At 44.0% G+C, this 11937-nt stretch overlaps 1 long non-coding RNA gene across 1 annotated transcript; it reads left to right on the forward strand.

Annotated features, from left to right (window-relative positions):
• Positions 1-284: 284 nt before the first annotated feature.
• On the forward strand, positions 285-8380 carry LOC146174504 (uncharacterized). Its single transcript, XR_014702255.1, has 3 exons — positions 285-372; positions 2472-2675; positions 7879-8380. It is a non-coding gene; the product is annotated as an uncharacterized LOC146174504 (long non-coding RNA).
• Positions 8381-11937: the final 3557 nt, after the last annotated feature.

Below are 11937 nucleotides of genomic sequence, written 5' to 3' on the forward strand. Positions count from 1 at the left end.
TTTGGGTGTTGTAAACAAAACAGCTAGGCGCCTCTCCAGGACGACGACGCGCTTCGCTGCTGGCACAGAGCCCTACATAGATGAGCAGTAACAGCAGCGCATCGTTCAAGGCTGATTCAAGTCCTGTCATCTAGGAAACGCTTGCTAAACGGAGGGTACAAAACCGAGACCATCGATCTGCTGAAAAAGCGATTACTAAAAAGCTCGAAGGATGACGTGACAATCGCTTAGCCGGCATGACGGCGGCAGTTGTATTTTGTTTCAAAGAGGGCGCTCCGTTCTTTCGTCCATCCAACGGCCGCTCGTTCGCTCGGCTCGACGTTCGGTGGCACCGCGCACGGAAAATGCTTCTTTCTTCAAGAAATATTCCATGTAAGTTCTCAAATTTTTTCATCCAGGTTTTATAAAGCGTTTGTGTATATTGGAGCAAAATATTAGCCTCTTAGATTGAGCATTTTTTAAATTACAAGCGTTGTCTTACATTTCATTGTTGCTGCAGGCTGCGTAAGCCATGTGCTAGGGAGATTTGTCTTCTTTTAGCATATTTCTTACGTTGTTAACTTTTCAAAAGTGGTTCTCAAGTATGCGCGACTTGATTCCGATCATTTTGCAGCTTATTTCAAGTTAAACCGTTGCTGTTTTGCAGAGTACTGATTTCCTAAAGTAAACAACTGCGTCGCATCGTAGCCCTAAAAGCCAACTTCGGATATTCACGGCGTTACAGTGGCTGGAACGGCGTATAGCCGTCACTTGGCTCGGTCGCTCGGGTTCCCTCGGGTGACCTCGGGCGGAGTCGGTGGAGTCCGGGCAAAAGCATATATTTTCGTGTCTGGTGCGATAAAACGCTAACCGCATGAGTCGCGCGGCAGCACTATGCGCAGTGAGCTTAGGACCGCTAAAGCATTGCCGCTCGGCGCTGTCGCCCAGGTTCTGAGTTTTTAGAAATCGCTCATGATGCTGGAACCAGCTCGCGAGGCAGCCAATCGCAAAAGGCTTTGGGGTACTCACCTTCGTTGTTTTTGTTTGTTTGTTTTTTTGCATGCAAAGTTTGTTTCCCTTGTCCGGTATGAGCGAAAATCCTGCAGACGCTCATTTCGTCTGATCCGTGCATATATGAGCGCATCGAGACGGTTTAGTAAAAGCTTGGTAGGGTAGTATTGCAAAACAAAAAAGGCTAGTGTGGCTAGATATTGCTAATTTTCGAAAGTTGCAGAAAAACGCCACTGCTTTCAATCATGTCTGCATCGCAGTATAGTAGCACGCCGCTGCGCTGGGACCATTTTTTTTTTTTGGGGGGGGGGAGGGGGGGCTCGACGCTTTTCAAGAAATTTCATCAGTGTTGCTGTTTAGTGCAAGAAACTGGATATAGCGTAACTATACTCATTTACTAAACGAAGAGGCGGCGCTAACAAAGCAAGGCTGAAAACGCGTCTCTGTCGCTGAGGTCCTTCGCTCTGTGCGATGTGCACTAGCGGCAGCGACAGGCGTTATCGTCGTCGTCGCGCGATGCATCGCCAGGGATTGTGGCCTATTTTTTTCTTTCTGTATCGTTGCTTCAGCTGCAATAGATCAGTTGCAAAACCTACACGTCAGCTTCCCGGCGCGACAGACATTCCTGCACAATGGTGGCATAGACTTTGGGGTAATAGTTGGGTACAGTGCTAGCACATCGCCTGACGGGAAGGGTAATTCCCGCACCTCTTGCCCATTCGTCACAGTATCATTCGCGTGCCTATTGTCGCCCCGCTATTACCCTCTCCGGTTAGTGTCCCTTTTCTAAATTTTCTTTCTTCACACCTAGGGTGACAGTGCTCCACCCTTTATTCCAGTGTTAAGAATGCCTGAAAACCTTTCTCTAACAATGGCCTGTGCGTGGGGAACTGCATCCCAAGCAGCGTGGACTGTGGTAGATGCATGTACTGCACCTAATTATTATCCCTGAATCAGGTTCTGTCGCCACTGTGCATGAATTCCTGCCTCATAGGGAAGCCGACTTGTAGGTTTTGCAACTGGTCTGTTATAGCATGTCCAGCAGGGCGGGAGCCTTCAGTGTGAGCGCTGGGTGGGCTCAGACAATTTCAGTTCCAGGCCGGGTTCGGGTTTGTAGCATGAGGCCCGGGTCGGGCTCAAAATTTATGCCCGTGTACACCTCTAGTCGCGTCGGTTGTGTAGCACACGTTTGGCGCCCGTGCATGCTTTTAATTTTGTTCTCCGCACCATGACACTTTGCTCCAGCATCAAGACTGCGTGAAACATCAGTATGCATTTTCCGGTCGTTATGCTAACTGATCGCCCCACCGCCCTGGCACAGCTATGTTATACCATGTGTAACATAGAGTTGCAATTAGTACTTTTTTTGAGACAGCTTTCAATTGAAATTATAGATTAACTAAACAGAGAAGAGCCGTGGTATGCTTTTATCATGATTTAGAGGCATCGATTTAATGGAGACTTTCTTTCCTTGCATTTAGGGCTCTTTGCTCTATAACGCCCGCAGTCCAGCTGCTCCACTTGTATCATCGCACTGCTTTTGCACAAGCAATCATCTGCCATCAAAGGAGTGCTGCGTGAATGTGAGGCAGACAACATCATCATCATTTTGGTGCTGCAAAACCTGTCAACAACTGTGGGAGCCTTGCCATGAAACATGCTGTGTGTAAGGAAGCATTGCCTCGGTAGGTATGACACATTGCCTTTGTTTTGCTTTATATAAAGGCTTTAAAAAAGGCTCTGCTGGCTTTTCGCTGTATGATTGCATGCTATATGACTTTTTCTAGCTTTTTAGCTCAAGTCTTACTTGTTCAGAAGTCTTGCCCACAGTATGCAGAAAATAATATCCTTCATGTCCCTGGCAGTGCTTTAATAGCTGGTGCTATATTTCGTTGCTTTATTTCAACAGTATGTGACTATTCCAAGTTGAGGCATGATTGAGTGAACCTGTGGTGTAATAGCACAATAACAGACATAGCTTGTTGAACTGACGAAGTAGTTGTCATTTGCGTAACACGGGAGAGCAGGTGCTTTAAGTGATGGAATATTTAGCATACTTGATTATGCTTGCATTACAAGAATTCGCAGGAAGCCTGTATTGAGGTTTCAGAGAAGAAAGCCATTAAGTATTGCTCAGGTTATTTGCCTTCCACTCTCCCTTCATTACTGCTGCCTGCACTGTATGTATTTGTTCATACAGACATGCAGTTACTGACTGCTTGTACATTTCTGGTTGCCTACACTGGCTTCAGTCATGTAGATCTAATATTACTTTGATCTAAACCAGGCTATTTACTTTGCTCAAAGTGACAATTATAATTAATTCTCTCCCCAAGCCATTGAGATTTGCCATTAGCTCCCAACTCGCTTTATTCGCAGCTGCAATGAATTTATTCTGTAACCCTAGAGCAAGACATTTGCAGAAAGGAGATCATCATGCAATACTCGTGCAAATTTTGTAAATTTTAGAGGACATTCTGTTTGTTTTTGCATACGCTTCGGTGTTCGGAAAACAGAGCAGACTAGCTTACAGTGCAGGAGGGGTGGGCTGCAAGACAAAAGGAAATTATTAGTGCAGCTGCTCATTCAGGCGTGCATTCCTTGTGCATTTATTGCTCTTATATATGTGCACCTTTGCCTGCATGCTTGCCAGGGCTTTCCCCATAATGGGTGGCAGTGATCTTGCCGCCTACCTCTCAGGGGGACTGCCCTTTACCAACTACTTGCCCACAACCAACTCACCTCCTGGGCTTCAAATTTGTCATACTCAAGGACGATTTTCTGTGTTTGAGGTTACCAGTGACGTCACTTAAGATACGCAGTGTGCATCATTGGTCCATTAGTTTCATTTCGGGATGTTGTCACCCCTTATATTCCCTACTCATATTTCTTCTTCTACATCCCCTTGCAACTGCCAAACGAAATAAGACGTATAAAACTGGCAAACTCCCGCAGTCTCTAAATGCTAAGTCAACAACCAAAAAGCTTTTACATGTCTAAATAAAAGTAGAAATGATCCGCCGATTATTTTTTTGATTGTCATGTCTAGTCAGACGGTGTAGTGAACTGCCACATGACCAAGCAAATTGCAACTGTAAGTGCACTGAGGAGTCATGCGTTAGAGCAAGCATATGGATCTTGTGTTGCTTAGCTGCTTAACTCCAAATATCCTCCTTTGTCAGACAAGATATTTTTTTAGAAAACTGGATGGGGAGCCAGAAGAAAGCAGATTGGATTCTTAGCAGCATTGCTACTTGTTACACGTGCGTTCCACCCCTGTATACATGAACTCGGCAGTATTGGGTCGAGTACATCTGTCGAGTGAAAAATCAGTTCTGGGGTTCATGTATACACAGTCGGGTCGAGTAAAATAGGCGGCGGAGCGGGTTGCGTTAACTCGCTTGCAGGGGGTAGGTTAATTCGCTTGACGCGCTTATCTAAAGGCATGTAGACGCTGTCCAGTCAGGGAGTCTAGTTATGGGGAACTCTAGGCTATGAAAAAGCCTCTGGAGCGGCGACGAGCGTCACTCGAAATGAATGATTTTTAGCGCTCATCAACGATAAAAAATAATCGAAGCTCTCGATAGTAAAAGGCAATGGGATCAAATACGAGTAAGAACTTGCACAATAACTTCGAATCTCGATGCAACGCTCTGCTACGATACTTACTCACTAGAAAGCGAGTTCATGTAGACATCAGCCGGGTCGAGAATGATGACCTTGCTTAATCAACGCTGATTCAACCCGGTGCTGTCGAGTCCATGTAAACAGGGCTATTGTACTTGTAATTTTAGGTTAACTCTCATTTCGTGTATTGCACATTAAATTTGAGTGATATTGGTGCTTTCTTGCGTATGTGCTGTTTTGTTCTGCAAACAGTACTATTTCTCCAGACACAATCTTAATTTTAATTTGAGTACAAAATATTGTCCATATTCGAAAAAAAAAACAATTTGTGAGTCTGTTAAGAAATTTTGATTTTGAAATATATTCACAAAATAGCAACATTTTATAGATACTGAAATGTAAAATGTGTGCGAAACAACTTTTCAGCTCAGGATTAAACTGGGTTTTCAAGGAACTTATTGTGATAGGGTGAAAGTAAAAAAATCACTGTCATGCTAGATGTATCGTTTTTTATGATCCCATAGTCACATCAAGCATTGTATTTTATGGTGTGCTTAAGCAATGAAAATAATATTTGGCCTCAGATATTCAGGCAGATTACTATTCTCTATACCAACAACTACTATGAATTGGTTTTAAGAAATCAGATGCCCGAGCACCACACCTGTTACCTGGACATAAAATCACCCATGTATGCCTAACTGAATATAATCTTGCACGTGGAAGGTTGCCGATGGTATGGCCATATGATTAGCTGTGATGAGGGAAAATGCATACCTTGTAGGCTGCTAGCTGATAAGGAAGTACAATATCATTGTACTCAGATCTAGCATAACATTTTCCTGCCTATGCAAAGTAAATTTCTAGTACTTGCTCAATTGCTCATTGCAGGCTGCCTGTAATAATTTTAGCTGAACAAGCATGCACTGTATGATTACTAGAACTTCTTGTTGGGCTTGTTCGTGTTTATTTATTATAAACTGAAGGCGCCAAAACAATGCACGCACACAAGAAAAAAACGGGACAGAGTTCCACTCACAACTGATTTATTGTGCAGAACAGAGTACATATATATATCTCACTGCAGGCACATGCCCAAGGAACACATTCAGCTACATCACATTCAGCATCATGTAGTTTAACATAAGCTATGTTCAAGAAATGCTTTCTCAGAGAAAGAGGCTGTGGTATGAGGCATGGGCTTCTTGAACATATCTTAAACTACATGATGCTGAATGGGTTATTTGCGCATATGCCGGCAGTGAGATATATATGTACTTTATTCTGCACAATAAATCAGTTGTGAATGGCGCTCTGTCCCGTTCTTTTTTTCTTGTTTGTGTGCATGTTGTTCTGGTATCTTTAATTTATGATGAGCACTGTATGAAAACTATTCCTTGGTACATTACAATTAAGGCAATTGTTTATAGTAGAATGCAGCAAGCAATAAAGCTGTGAAAACTAAAAAGCTGGAACTTGAAATGGTACGGTTATCTTGAGAATATTATATGCGTACACAGCCTTGAGAATATCTGCGATCTACACATCTCCCTCAGTTAGCCGATTGAAGATAGCTTGATGACTCTGTCAGGGCAATTATTTCTTTATTCTGGCCGCAGTAACGTATGCGTGCCTGTAACTGGTGTACTGCAGAAAAAATATTCTTTAATGTGTTCTTTAATATCATCCAGTCTTGCATGCTTAGTAATCCATATTGTCTATTGCAGGAATGTTTAAGAATTTTTTTTTTTAAAATTGAAAGTTCTGGAGCCTGAACCGTCAGATTTTCAGGAACTGTAATTCTATATGAACACTAAGCATCTACCTGAAGTTATCGGTTTGCCGGAAGCAGGTTTTTACTTCCAGATATCCTTCTTTTGTATCTGGAATGGATATTATTTTGCATATAGGTTTATCATCCCTACGTCATAAGATGCTGCATGCCTTTGCAGGCCCAGAAACCGGTCGCAAAGTGCTCTAAAAGAAGAATGTGTGGCAATAGGCCTTCAATATATACAGTAGAACCCCTTTATAGTACAGCCACTGAGGCCAGCGAAAATATTTACTATATCATGGTCTTTACCCCGCCGGGGTGGCGCAGTGGTTACGGCGCTCGACTACTGTTCCCAAGGACGCGGGATCGAATCCCGGCCTCGGCGGCAGCTTTTCGATGGAGGCGAAAAGCAAGGCGCCCGTGTGCTGTGCGATGTCAGTGCACGTTAAAGAACCCCCGGTGGTCGAAATTTCCGGAGTTCTCCACTACGGCGTCTCTCATAGCCTGAGTTGCTTTGGGACGTTAAACCCCACAAACAAAACCATATCATGGTCTTTACTGTATCAGTGGTCTGTGATGACATGGTCCTGAAAGTGCTGTCTAGTAGTTAAATAGGCACTTACTGAACACGTCTTGTTGCTTAATGAAAAAAAAAAAACCTAAATACCTTCCATCTCGCTTTTATCATCTCTTTGTGTAATTTTTTCATTATAAAATTTCTCTACATCTTGTGGAAGTACCTTTGAAGCATGAAGACGTGATTACGAATGCAACCAAGTTCGATTTCATGTAAAAACTAAAGCCTTGCATGAACATGGTGTCCCTTTTTGCTCTTTCTGTCTTTTAAAAGGCAATAAGTAATAAATTCGCATGGCACTCAAGTGCTGTAAGACCTTACTCGCTGCACCTCCACTTTCTGCCACCACTGCCTCATGATTTGTACTGCACATTGCAGTGTATGTTGACCCATTTCTTTCCCTTCCCTATTTCTTGCTGCACGTTTACTCCTTAACTTCCTGAATAGAACACGCTGCCTCCTTGCTATGTTTGTAGACAGCTTTACTTTTTTCTTCTTTGCGCTGCGCGCTTTCCCTCACGGCTCCAACGCTTCTGTAAAGTAGGCTTCATCTGACTGCTGCTACGGCTAGTAGTAAAGCCACCTAAACGAACACTCGGGGTTATTGTTCTGTTTTCAAATACAAAAAGTCTTGGCTTCGCGACTCTAGGTAGTGCGCGGGAGTCGTCGCCAGGGTCAGAAGCACTTTAACCGATTTTTACCAAAAACATCTTTACTATAAAGGGGGAAAATGTACAGTTGATGAACTGGGACTTCAGTTTCACTTTACTATATCAGAGGTTTTACTATAGTGGGGTTCTGTATTTTGTACTCGATCGTATAGAGCACCCAGACTTCAAATATGTGTTTGGATAAGTGTTGAGAAGGTGAGTTTAGATCTTATTGTGATATATGCTTGTCTTCTGTGCAGATGTCATTTGTAAGACCCACGGACCAATCTCCTCAACAAACTGTTCCTGAACGGTTGTTTCCTGCGGGGTGCCCAGCTTACTACCTGGGCCATGTGCTTCCCCCGCCCCCTCAACCTCATCACTTGATCCATTGACCCTTCACTGCCAACTATCATGCTCAACACAGTCCACTGCCATTTTCCATCCATGGTGGACACTGCCCTGAAATGCACCCATGCTCAGCCTCCTATTCCTGCAACACCTCTCGCACTACAAGGCTATAGTGCATCAACCCTGCTCAACATGTCCAGCCCCTTCCATCATGACCAATGCACACTGCACCCAATCACCTCTACCTGCACTACCTGGTCATGTGCTGCTTAGTGCCCTGTTTCCAATTACACCTACTAGCCTCTCCCATATTAACCCTGTATCCAATGCCTCCTGCACTGCATTTTGGCCCTCTGATGTCCTTGTGGCATTTACATGTATATGAGCTCTCAATAAAATGTTTTCGGAAAATATTTTGCTTGTCTCATTTAATTGCATGGTTTTTATGGCTCCTTAGGGAGATGACATGCAAGGTGGTATTGGGAAATGACTGCATAAGAAAACCACAATTATCAGAGTGACAGTTAAGCAAATGGCAGCAGTAAGGGCAAGGGTGAAATAACTGCATGGCTAAAGGTGGCTTAACAGTGGCAGGCCACGTGTGCCGATGAATACTTGTTGCATGCCAATAAATACCAATATATGATACGCACGGCACGGCCGGTTTAATGCCAATGTCAGTCGGGCCAATGAATACTAGTGGCATGCCAATACGTGACACTAAGGGCACGGCTAGCTGATAGCCTATGTCGGCAGTGCCAAGACAGGTGCAATGTTGGCATATAAGCCGGACCAATATATAAAAATGTAGTAATTTCTCAAAAAGCCAGTGTTACGCCAATGTTGGTACCAATTTTTGTCGACGTTGGGCCGGGATTGGTGCGATGTTGGTGTGCTGCCTGGGGGGCCTAGCGCGAGCTCTCCGCTCCGCGCCACTGCCCGCTTCGTCGTCTTCGTAACAATATGTTAGTAGCAGGCGCGTTAAAAGAGCACATTGTGAACGCATTGCGTGGTTTATGACTTACTAATATGTGTTTGGGATCTGTGCCAATGTCACAACAATAATAAAGTACAATTTTTAAATAATGTACACTCTTTTATTTGAATTTGGATTTTTATGAAAATAGGTAATTAACTTTCCCCCTGTTGAGTCCGCTGTTGAGGTGCAGTTAAAGTGAACCATATTTTTATCTCTCTGATACAGATTATCACGTAGTCGTATGGTATCAAATGATCTTAAAGTTCGCACTGAAAACAGTTCAGAACAAAAAGTTTTTTCGCAAACTCTTCGTACAATTTTATTATCTTCAAGAAATAAGCTAAACATGTACTCTTTCGGAATATAATTGGTTCAGAAAAGCCCTTTTTTGCTGAAGAGTTAGTCCGGAGTAAACATTTACCTAGTTTCTTTATTGTGGCTTTCTCATTTCGCCTGTGGTTCTAATTGAATTAATTTCCTGCTTGTGTTCTACTACTGCGAACTCGCTGTCAATTTGAAGAGATATTTTCTGAAGGCGCTTGTAGCAATGCATGTATTTATAAATAACATGCGTTATTTAGCAAGGCAACAACTACTCAAATGGCCGTTATACACGCCCACAATAATAGACGAAACGCCAGGAATAATTTGGGCTTATCAGAGTAACAGAGTCTGAGTATTTGTAAGCTTTGCAGTATGAGGTTTCAGGATCGTTTTGTTTTTCATATTTTCACCGGGGAACGCCAGTTGCACAAAATAATACGCCTACATCCACACATGCTGATATAATTGGTTTTCTAGGATGATATAGGCAAATGATCATCTGCTTTGAATAGGTGGCGAAAACTGAGATTGTATTAGACGAGTCGAAGTTCCTGTGTGTATAACTTATAAATTCTTTGTAAGCTTTAATACAAACTTCATTTGTGTGGAATTTGGCGTCAATGACCTGCATTAAAAAACAAAATAGGGGATTCAACTGGTTTCGCTTACACTCTTAGTGGCGAAAGACTTTCCTCTTTCTTTTCAATACTTTTTTCTCTTTGCCTTCTTCTTCAGAACCTATTGCGACGTCTCGTTGGCACATCTTGTAGACACAAGATATTCATAATGAGCTGAAAAAGTATTTCGTCTTAATAGGGACTGAAGCGCACGATTTCTGGCAGAACGGTTCGCATAACTCTGTCGCGTTATTAAGGACGTAAGGCCGGATAAGATGATGGAGCCCTATGGGGGATTCCATGTCATTCTCTGTGCTGACATGCGGAAACTGCCTCCTGTTAGGGAAGCCGAGGTGTAAAAAGACGGCGGGGGTAGTGTAAATACGGGTGTGTTACCTTGGCACCATCTCGAATACCTCCCTTTACCCAAGTAGTCCGACAGAGCGACGCAGTGTTCTCAAGCCTGCTAATCAAGATTGGTGATGGTGCGGTGCACGATGAATCCGAAGTTAAACTGCTCGAGGACAGATTTGTGGACCCCGACGAGGTCTCGGCGCAGTGCACCGACGCCGTGAGGCTGTACTTTAGCACAATGCGAAATGGATTCCTACAGCGGCAAAGTGGCACAAGCCAGTCGCAACAAAGAGGAGCATTTGGCAAGAGATGTGGTCATTGGATACAGGTGCCCGGAAGAGAGAAATTCGGCAACGAGTGTTTTAGAGAAGTGTAGCCGTGTGGAAACAGGCAACCTGTCTTTAATGGTCGTCTTATGCTTGGAGAAGCCATACATGTTATTCCGGAATTTGGACATCACAGACTGACTTGTGAATGGCATGGTAGGAACACTGAAACACATCGCGTATGATGTACAAGAAGAACCATGCAGAGTTTGGCTCAAATGTCCGCCTGGCGTTGGCATCATAGCCAAGGGGAAGCTTGCAAAGCGTGGTTAGGGCCGACACATGAGCAACTGGATACCGATTGATTTGGTGTCTATGCAGTTCCAATTGAACGGAAAGCTGGTCAAAATATGTTACCGAGCACAGTATGGAGACGACGACGACGTGCTGATGTGAAGTAGGGAACAAGACGACGCTCAGGCCTAGCTGACTTCGTTCTGTGGTGTGCGGTGTGTTGTGTGCTTCTAACAGTGAACTAGCGTTTACCACCGTGTACTTTTCCTTAGCAGTATGTCGGTCAAGCGGACGCAGTTTCCACTAATACCTGCCAGTGCAATGACCATATACAAGTCGCGAGGTGGAACGTTCGATGCAGTCCTCTACGAGTATGCATCCAACCACCACCAGAAATTGGTGCATGTAGCATTGAGTCGTGCTACAAGTTTACAAAGCTTATATCTGACAAACAAGGATGGATGCCGACAGTTCATCCATAAGGAGCCTAATCCGGACAAGTTTCTCCTGGCAGAATTTGAAAGGCTAGAAAAGCATAGGTTGGTTACAGCTTTCAGTCGTTGTGAAGACTTAATCGCCCAATTTTAGGTCACGGCTGTCACATTGAATGTGAGATCCCTTGCTGTGCCTCAACACGACATAGCCGCAGATAAACTCTTAATGTCAGCTCATGTGCTAGTATTCACTGAGACAGGGTGCTCTGGGGATACTCCCATCTGAATACCTGGGTTCAACTTCGTCGAGGGGGAGGGGGGCTAGGCGCGATAACCAAAGTAGAAGCGCAGGGGTATGCATATACGTAAGGCAACTCTTGTAAGCAACCGTATTGAAAGCCCCAGTGCCTACCAAAGATGGGGAAGTAGTGTGTGTTGAAGTGATTGCTTTGGACTTAGTTGTGGCTGGTGTCTACATCTCACCGCAAACAGGAGACGATGCTGCACTCAAAACCTTCGCAAACGGCCTGCCGAAGCGCACTGATAAAAGAATGTTCATATGCACTGGTGATTTCAACAAGGACCCAAGAAGAGACCCCAAATTCACCGAGGCCTTAGACGAAAAGTACTACCTCCAGCTATGACCTCCGCAGCCAAGATCAACTACTCAATGGGGGAGCAGTTTCGACTTGGCCGCTTA

Source organism: Amblyomma maculatum, chromosome 11 (genome assembly GCF_055883805.1).
Source record: "Amblyomma maculatum isolate TAMU_Amacu chromosome 11, ASM5588380v1, whole genome shotgun sequence".
NCBI lineage: Eukaryota > Metazoa > Arthropoda > Arachnida > Ixodida > Ixodidae > Amblyomma > Amblyomma maculatum.